We start from the raw sequence: 9,026 nt of genomic DNA, 5'->3' as shown, positions 1-9,026 counted from the left end.
GAGCAGAAATGACGAGACGATGAGCAGAAATAGTGATGGATTTATGTAGAGTCGTCCTACATGTTACTGTTTCTGAAACTGTGCTTTCTGGGCTACTTCTACTCTGGTTTTTGTTTTGTTTTTTTAATAAAAGGCAAAAAAATTTAGAGTATACCCACTTCTTGAGGAACCACAACACCACTGCAGAAGACTGAAGGGAGACTGGACCAGAGAGACTGGACCGTAGTCTGAAAATCCAAAACTCCAAAGCATCAGGACAAAACGTTACGAAACAAAAAAGATCAAATAAAGTCAGGAGCTAAAAGGACACACGGGTTCCTCCTGGACAGTCAGAACTTCTTTAGTTTAAACTAAATCTACATAAATATCACCACAAATTTAAATGACACCCATAACTAACAACACACCATCTCATAATATAGCAGAGTATAACCTAACATGCCATTTCATCATATGTTGTAATAAACAATAACAAAATCATCTAAACTAATTAAAATCAATAAAATATGATTAAAACATTTAAACTACAGCTGTATCTGTGGAAAGAATGATGTATTTGTCCCATAGAACCACAGCAGCAGCTAAAATGTCTGTCAGCTGATCTGTCTGGCATCTCTTTCCTGCTGATCTCATGTTTGTTCTTTCTGCTGCAGCCCTGCTGTGATTTACTGCAAAAAGAAACTTCATTAAAGTGAACAGAGACCGTTTGACACGGCAATGAGCTGTGGGCAGTGAGATTTGCATTGCGTTTATATGCATCTACTTGTCAGGCCTCTGTCTGCTGCTGTCTGCAGAGGAAATGAACCTTCAGCTCTTCTGGGATCCATTTCAGACAGCTGAAGGTAGACTTTGCTCATTTTTATGTAAAATACTTTCAGCGTGTTGCATGCCTGGTTTCTACCCACAACCACAGCATCAACATCTGGATGTTGCCATGTAGCGCTGAGAGTTTGTTGCAGGCTGCAGGGCCATCAGAGGGAAAACCTTTATTTTTATAGTGTTCATGAATTAAATATGGCTTCCCCGGGGTGTTGGGGGAAAGCAGAGGCTTGATGGAGCTCTCTCCTCTTCTCCTCTGCATCAAATCTTCCAAATACCACAGGCTGTGTCTCAAGATGTTGAACATGGGAAACAAAAACAGCAAAACATTTCTATCTAAACATTTCTCCTTTTTATTTCTTGTTTTTCTTTCCTCTCAAAGCCATTTTTCATGGTTTTCCTTCTTTTCCTGTCCTCGCTTTGATTCTCGCCACAGTTCCGGCTCTGAAAGTTCAAGCTAGTCCATTAAAAACTGCATTACCCACAAGTCAACAGGTTATGTAGTCCATTACACCTGAAGGTCAGATTCTCTTGTTCTGTTGGGGATGGAGTTTGGAAAACAGTGAATGAGGGCGGAATAATGAACAAGTTTCAGAGAGCATGAAAGCGAACTCTCCAGAAGTCTTTGCAGTGTTTATTTCTGCACAGTGACAAAGTTTGTTTTATTTTCACCAAAGGAAATTTAAAACTAGTCTTTTGATCCGATTCCAATATGTTAAATTGAAAGTGCCAGTATTGATATATTCTGACCCAGTCCAATCCAACTTAATTTTCAGAGCACTTTGAAAATGACACAGGTGACCAAAGAGTTGTACACAACAACAATCAATAAGATTATACCAAAGGATAAAACAGTATACTATGAAAACAATAGTGACAGTATCACACTATAGAACAATAAAACAGAATCAAATAAAACATAAAAGAAGTCAACAACTCAAGCTGTGTTAAAGCCAGTGAGAAAAGATGAGTCCTAAGAGCAGAAAGAGACCCAGTCTGTCTAATGTGCAGAGGCAGAGAATTCCAAAGTTTTGGACCAACAAATGAAAAGAAGCGGTCCTCCTTCGATTTTAAATTTAATGTAGGAACAACCAACAAGGAGGGATCTGCCGACCTCAGAGGGTGTAGGAGGACTGGAGCAGGTTGGACAGATACTGTGGGACAAGGCCATGCTGATGTTTAAAGCTCTAGTAGGTAATGTTCCTCAGAGACATGTTCCTCTGGGTGAAGCGGTTCCTCGTCCTGATAGTAGTCTATACATTCTGTAATCATGAACAATAAGAAATATAGTTAGACCCCTCAGTTTACTGTAAATCTGTTAAAACTCTGACCAATCCAAACGTTCAGACCCAAATGGAGTTGTTCATTTCTTATATTTTGTAGCTTCTTCTCCCGGCTCCCCTCCTCCCCCTCCAACAGCGCATACCTGATAGCCACACCCTGCATATAAACAGCGTGTTAGGATGAAAATACAAAGTAGTGAAGAAGAAACTCGGAAGGCAAACATGGCTGAGAAAATGCAGGAAGGATTTCCCGACCCGGTTCGGTTTATTTGCCTCCTCCTGCTAAACAGCCGAGAAAGAGAAAATCGTTGGTGGAAAAAGCTGCAAATAAAAAAGCCTCGGATCACGCAAGGAGCAAAACCAGAGGGGGAGGGGCCAATACAGGGGGAGGAGTCAGGACAGGGGAGGGGTGAAGGCAGGGGGAGGAGCCAAGGCAGGGCACCACTTTCACATCTCGCTAGCTCCCCAACATTATGTACCCAGCTTTAAATACAAAATTATTTTAAAATCAGTGCAGAACAAAACCGGTAACCAATGCAAAGACTTTAAAACCAGCACGATGTGCTCTTGTTTTATTGGTACCAGTTAAAAGCCGAGCTGCAGCGTTCTGAACTAGTTGCAGTTGGACAACAGTTGCCTGACTGAGCCTGATATTAAGTGTGTTGCAGTAATTTAGCAATTTGTAATAAAAGTATGAAATAAAATCTCAACGTCATGATGAGAAACTAACGGTTTGGCTTTGGACAGTTGTCTAAACTGAAAGAAACTGGATATAACAACAGTGCTAATTTGTGTATCAGATGTTAGAATACTGCCAAGGTTTGTTCCTGTGGACCTGAGGTACTGACCCAGGTATTTCAGACCCAAGCAGGCTGAAGAAGCATCATTCGGGCCAAGTAATCACACCTCTTTTTTTTTTTTTTTTTTTATCATTAAAATGAAGGAAATTCAAGAAATTCATGTTTTAATTTCATCAATACAACATAAAAGTGGTTTCATTCAGTAAGCACTACTTTTCTTCAGTGACATAAATATCTGATTGTCATCAGCATAAAGTGAAAGGCAATGCCATGCTTAGGAGGATGGACCTAAGGGGAAGGCGGTAAAGAGAAGAGGCCAAAGAACCGAACCCTGGGGCATTCAACAAGTTAGGTACAGGCGATCCTTGGTTTAAAAAAGAAATCCTATCGCTGTGACGTAACCCAAAACTCTGCACAAGTTGGATCTTTATCCTTAAACACCCCATATTGCTCCCTTGATTCCTAAAGAACCATGTAAATACAAATATTATACATCATATTAATAGAAAAATAGTTTAAACAATTAAATTACACTGAGGTGTTGCAAGAGCCTGATATGGGTCTTATCCTTGTAACTTAAAAACTTGCTCTATTTCTGTATTTACATTTATGTAATGAGCACTGTTAAGTTGAAACAACGTAAGTGGAGAACCATGTCACCCGAGGACCGCCTGCACTGTGGATGATTCTGCACTCCTGATATGGACACAAGAAATTCAGTCCGTCCGATAAAAATGAAGCCTTCGCAAGGCACATTTCTGAATCCCCACCAAGTTCTCCAGATATGACAGGAGTTTCTGGTGGTCCACAGTATCAAACACTGTTTAGTCCAACAACATCAAACCAACATGATGTGCAGAATCAGTGGCCAGGAGCATTTCCTTAAAAACTCTTAGCAGTGCTGTGCTTAGTTTTGAAACTGGAACACCTTCAGAACTTCATACTTCTCTAGAAATGATGTAACCTGACCATAAATTACTGCCTCAGAGACTTTGTAGAGAAAAGGAAGTTTTGAAATAGGCCTGAAATTTGAGAGGATTGTAGGATCAAGTCAATTTTTTCATGAGATGTTGTATTATCACATGTTTGAAACTAACTGGCTCATTCCCAGTAGTTCGGCTGCCATTTATAATATCCAAAATATATGGTTCCATAGAGGGAAAAACATCTGAAAGAAGCCTCAGTGGAAGTGGGTCAGCTGGGGAACTTGAGGGTCTCATGTGACCTATCATCTCCTCAGATAGACTGAAAGGCACAAAAACGGCCGTGGCGCAGCGTGGAACAGACAGGTCATGAGTTGGAGGGTTTATAAAGGACCTGGCGCTCGCTATTTTACTGACAAAGAAGTGAAAAAAACTTCAACTGAGGACTCCAGGCAAGGAGTTTGAGAGGCATTAAGAACGTGGTAAATGGTCTTTAACAGGACACGAGGACTGTGACAGTTGGATGAGATAATCTTAGAGAAATAACTTGTTCAAGCTCCTTTCACTGTTTTATTATAGATGTGCCGGCTGTCTTTTAGCATCTGGAAAGACACTTGTAACTTGTCTTTATTCTATTTACACTCAGCTCTTCTACAGGCGCGCCTAGTCTCACGAGTTAACTCTTTAATCCGAGGTTCACTGTTGGGTTTAATAGCTCTCCTTTTAAATGGGCCAACAAGATATAATGTGGTCTGAAAGATCGATTGAAGAAGACAACAGAGTGACTCAACATCAGTGTCACAAGACTGAGACTGCAGCTGGGTCTCTAAAGAATAGCATCAAAATCCCTGACAGCTAAAACTTGGTCATGTATCGGCACTAATAATCTGCAAACTCACTGATGAAGTCCTTGTTATACGAGGGCTGTCTGTAAACAGCGGATAGCATCCGAGGAGCCGAGCCCAGCTCAAAGCAGCTCACCTTAAACCTTAAGTTAGGTGGTGTCACTGAGACTGTTTACCAGCAAAGTTTTTCCTGTAAACAGTCACCACACCACCCCACAGCCTGTCTCCATCAGGAAGCTAAAGTATGCACAATCAGGAGTGATACCAGATCACTCCATGTGAACATTATTGTGATTATCATCATTATAGCTGTCATTTTTGTGTCAGCATTCTCCAGATTGTAGGGAACCACACGACTTAGGAAAGAAGTTAATCCAGTTTAAATCTTTTACAATCATTCATGAGAAAAGAAACTTTATGCAGTAAATCAAAGGCAACGTCTGTAGTTGACTAAAGTATTCATAATTCTGTTTTTTTATATTTTAAATAAAACTACGAGGATAGATTAGCCTTAACTTCAAACTAAAGGGTAAGGGTCAATAACAGCACAACTCTATAGAGACTTACAGATGTACAGTCTGAAAACTTAGGGTTAAATAAGGGTAAACAGCAATGTGCATGACGGATTTATATATAACGTATAAAGTTATGTATAATATGCAAGGTACAGCAGGATGTTGAACCTCCCAACTGAAGGAACTTAGCAAACATCAGTTCTGTCATAAGGAGAATTTGTTGCAATAACGCACAGGGACCATGTGTGTCCGCGGTGGTAACCTGTGGACCGCATTACCACAGGCAGTAAGGGACACACAGCTGAAAGCTGAACTGATAAAACCAACTGGTCAAACCAAGACTGACCCCCCCTTAAACCAGAGAAATGCTTGATATTTCCAGATAGTGCTGTTTAAATAAGTGGATAACTTTGTGTAATGGTTGTACATATGTCTGTATGACATGTCACTGTGTATGTATACAGGCCATAATGAAAAATTAAAAAATCCTGACGTTGGGAAATGTGTGGTTGGGAGATCCAGTTTAAATCTGGACCAGATGGAAACGATGCAGCAGAGACGTTGATGCTGTAAACCTTAAAGGGGTGCTATTCTGGTATTTGGAGTTTTCTGAGCTTTCTACAGTGTTACAGTGTTGAATCCTCATCAGACATGTGAACGGTACCGTTTTTTTATCACCTAAACACATGTTTGAGTTTGAGTTCCAGCACTCTCTCCATTCGGTTTCCATGGCGACGAAAAACGCGTTGTTTTAGAGAGTTTTTTCTACGTGGAAATCCTTGTGACGGATAAGGTTCGGTGATTGGTTACCTTCTACTGGTTAACAAGGGCATGTACAAATACATCAGGCGGGTGGAAAACGTGGGATAAAGTTATTTCCAACGATGGCTGGTGAGTTTACCAAAGAGAGACATCCTGCTGCATTCGTTGCTGTGGGTTGCTGTTTTCCACTTCGTTTTCAGGCTCTGATTCAGGTTCCAACATGTAGGGCTGGATGCTATGTGTTGACATTGTAGTTTTTTTTTTTTTTTTATTGAGTTCATATTAGCCTAATCCTTCAGTTTATGAGACGTTACAATGACGGTGAAAGCAGGTGCGGTGCGCGCTCCCGATGTAGTGCAGTGGCGGGAGGCGGGGCTTAATGCGGAAGAGTCTCAATCCACTCGTTTTGCCCGCAGGCTGATCTGACAGCCTACGGAGAGGGTCGGTCTGAAGTAAATAAAGCCATTTGTGACAATAACTCCATCAATCCCAGCCCTTCTGGTCTCAGAAATAAAAATAAATTAGCCTGAAATGCACAGAATAGTTCCACTTTAAATAAAACTACCATCAAACTACGGTTTTATTGGCTGCATGGAGGGAAATATGTAAACTGGTTCCGCATATTTTACAGACATGTTCTCCGTCTGCTGGTGGGAGTGTGCTCATGTGCACGTGTGGCCTGGATGAGAATTGATGTGGGACCATGTCGAGCAGGACCAGCCTACTGCTTCTCTACTCATAAATAATGAAGTATTAATTCAGCAGCAGCCACTAAACTGAATAAGCCAGAACTCTGCGCCATGTTGAGCCTTGGCATTGTTGTCGTTCACGCTGCTGATGGAGGACCCGAGGTACTGCGGCTTCAGGCGGAAACACAATCACAATCAATTTCTTTTACATAGAAAACCATCCAGACCATCAGTCATGTTCGGCAGCAACATCCAGTTTAAATAACTAATATTTTCACACATGTAATGAACTGTCTATATTTGTTGAAGCCTAATTATGACAAAGTTACCATGGCAACTCAGTGTTTAATACAAGTGAAAGAGGTGTAATATAATTATTTCCGTGTTGCTGAATGCAGCGCGTGATCCCAGACTCTACCAGCATCATAAACACAAGCTTTATATAGAATGTGACTTAAAGAGAATTTTAACTACTAATTATGTGTGCTGCTTCCGACTCCATTAAAACTGAAACCATGAAGCATTCACACTGACAGCCAGATCAGTGTTTCCTTGTCAGAACGCTTGTTCAATTACTCCTGCCTCCATTTAATACTGTAATGACTGAAACGTCGTCATACAAACCGCCTGAATGTTGGAAACTATGATCCACTTTGACCCACTGGTGTCTCTGATTAAGTGGAAATGAACCCACTGGGCCTGAAGTCACATTTAACTGTTAATAGCCTGGAGCCGTACAGATTTTCTGTAATATTTCACTGTGTTTTCTGAGACACGGGTAAATATCAGTGAGATTATAGGATGACTGCAGATTTACAGGCCTGATGTTAAATAAGATGAAAAATCTGTGCCTTAGAAAATACATAAATATGACCTTTTCAAAATAAAACATAATTCAATTTCATATAAAATCATATTTGAGCTTCACTGTTCAAACATACACAACAAGTCAAAAGTTTAGACTTTTCTATTGAATTGAATTGTGTATTCCCTCCATCAGAACCTTCAATAACAAAGTGATAAATAAATATTTTCATGATAATAAATACATAAAGCTGAGATTCTTTTTGCTGGCGTTGGGGGTGGAGTTAACAGAAACAAGTGAATCTCCATCTTTACTGATGATGGAATATTATTCTAGGTAAGGACGACACTGGGATGGTCGTTAGAAGTTCTAAACGTCTCCTTAAAGCTGGATGTTTTCAATGAACAGCAGACATCGTGTTTTCAGAAAGAATTTGCTGCAAAAATAAACAGAAAATACAAAATATTTCACATTACATTAAGTATGTTTGAAATACTGGTTATTTTGTGCATGTTTGATTAAGTTTCAAAATGTCGGATAGAGTGTCTTCTGTTGCTCTGATGCAATCCAAATACAACCCAATCTTCTGCTTCTGAACACCCTGGCTGACAAGGACATGCCTCCTAAGGGCCAATGTTCACAAATCACAAACCTGTGTACTTTCATAGAAGGACACACGCACACACACACACACACACACACACACACACACACAAACATAGCTTCTTCTGTTCTTCTGTTTCTGACATCTGCCATCAGCCCCCTCTGCTTCCAATCCTTTTATCTGACAACAGCACCATGCATAGCCAACGGGAGATCCACACCCACATGCACTCATACACGTTCATAGGAGTAAACACCTCCATCTTTCCATCCCTGCAACCCTAAACACCTCTTCTGTTTGATCTCTCACAGTCATCTCCCTGGTGTAATCCCTGCTTCTCCCATAGCTTCCACCAAATGAAATGCAAATAGCTGAGCATAACCTGGGGCGTCATTTATCTAAATTAGTGTGTGGAGTGTGGATCCCCATGGGGCACCCATATGCTAGTGCAGTTAGCATCATTAGCTTCATTAGCCCATGTCAGGCCATTAATTACACATCAAGCCTTTCAGTTAGCAGGGGCTGAGAGTTTCCATCCACTCTGGACCTCAGAGGTCAGACAAGAAAGTCAAGCAGGTCTTATTGTCAGTGTGGAAGAAGAGAATCTTCAACAGTTTTGGGGTGTGGGTAAATAATTTGTTATGGAGAGAAATAAGTTCTATAATCATGACATCATAGAACATTAGGAATCAAAGATAATGACCTTTTATCCAGAGTCTTCCTTCATACATGTAAAGCTTTCCATGAACCTCATGAACGTAGCATGTCTTACCTCTGGGGAGTTTCTGGAACATTTTCAGACAAACAATAAATATATACAGTATATATATATATATATATATATATATGTGCTAACTTTTCATCTTAACTGGAAAATTCAATCATTCATCATCCGAACGGCTTAGTCTGATGAAAGGTCGCGGGGAAGCTGGAGCCTATCCCAGCAGTCATTGGGTGAAAGGCTGGGTACATCCTGGACAG

Source organism: Telmatherina bonti (assembly GCF_933228915.1).
Source record: "Telmatherina bonti genome assembly, chromosome: 8".
In the NCBI taxonomy this organism is placed as follows: Eukaryota; Metazoa; Chordata; class Actinopteri; order Atheriniformes; family Telmatherinidae; genus Telmatherina; species Telmatherina bonti.
Note: the sequence above shows the minus strand (reverse complement) of the source record.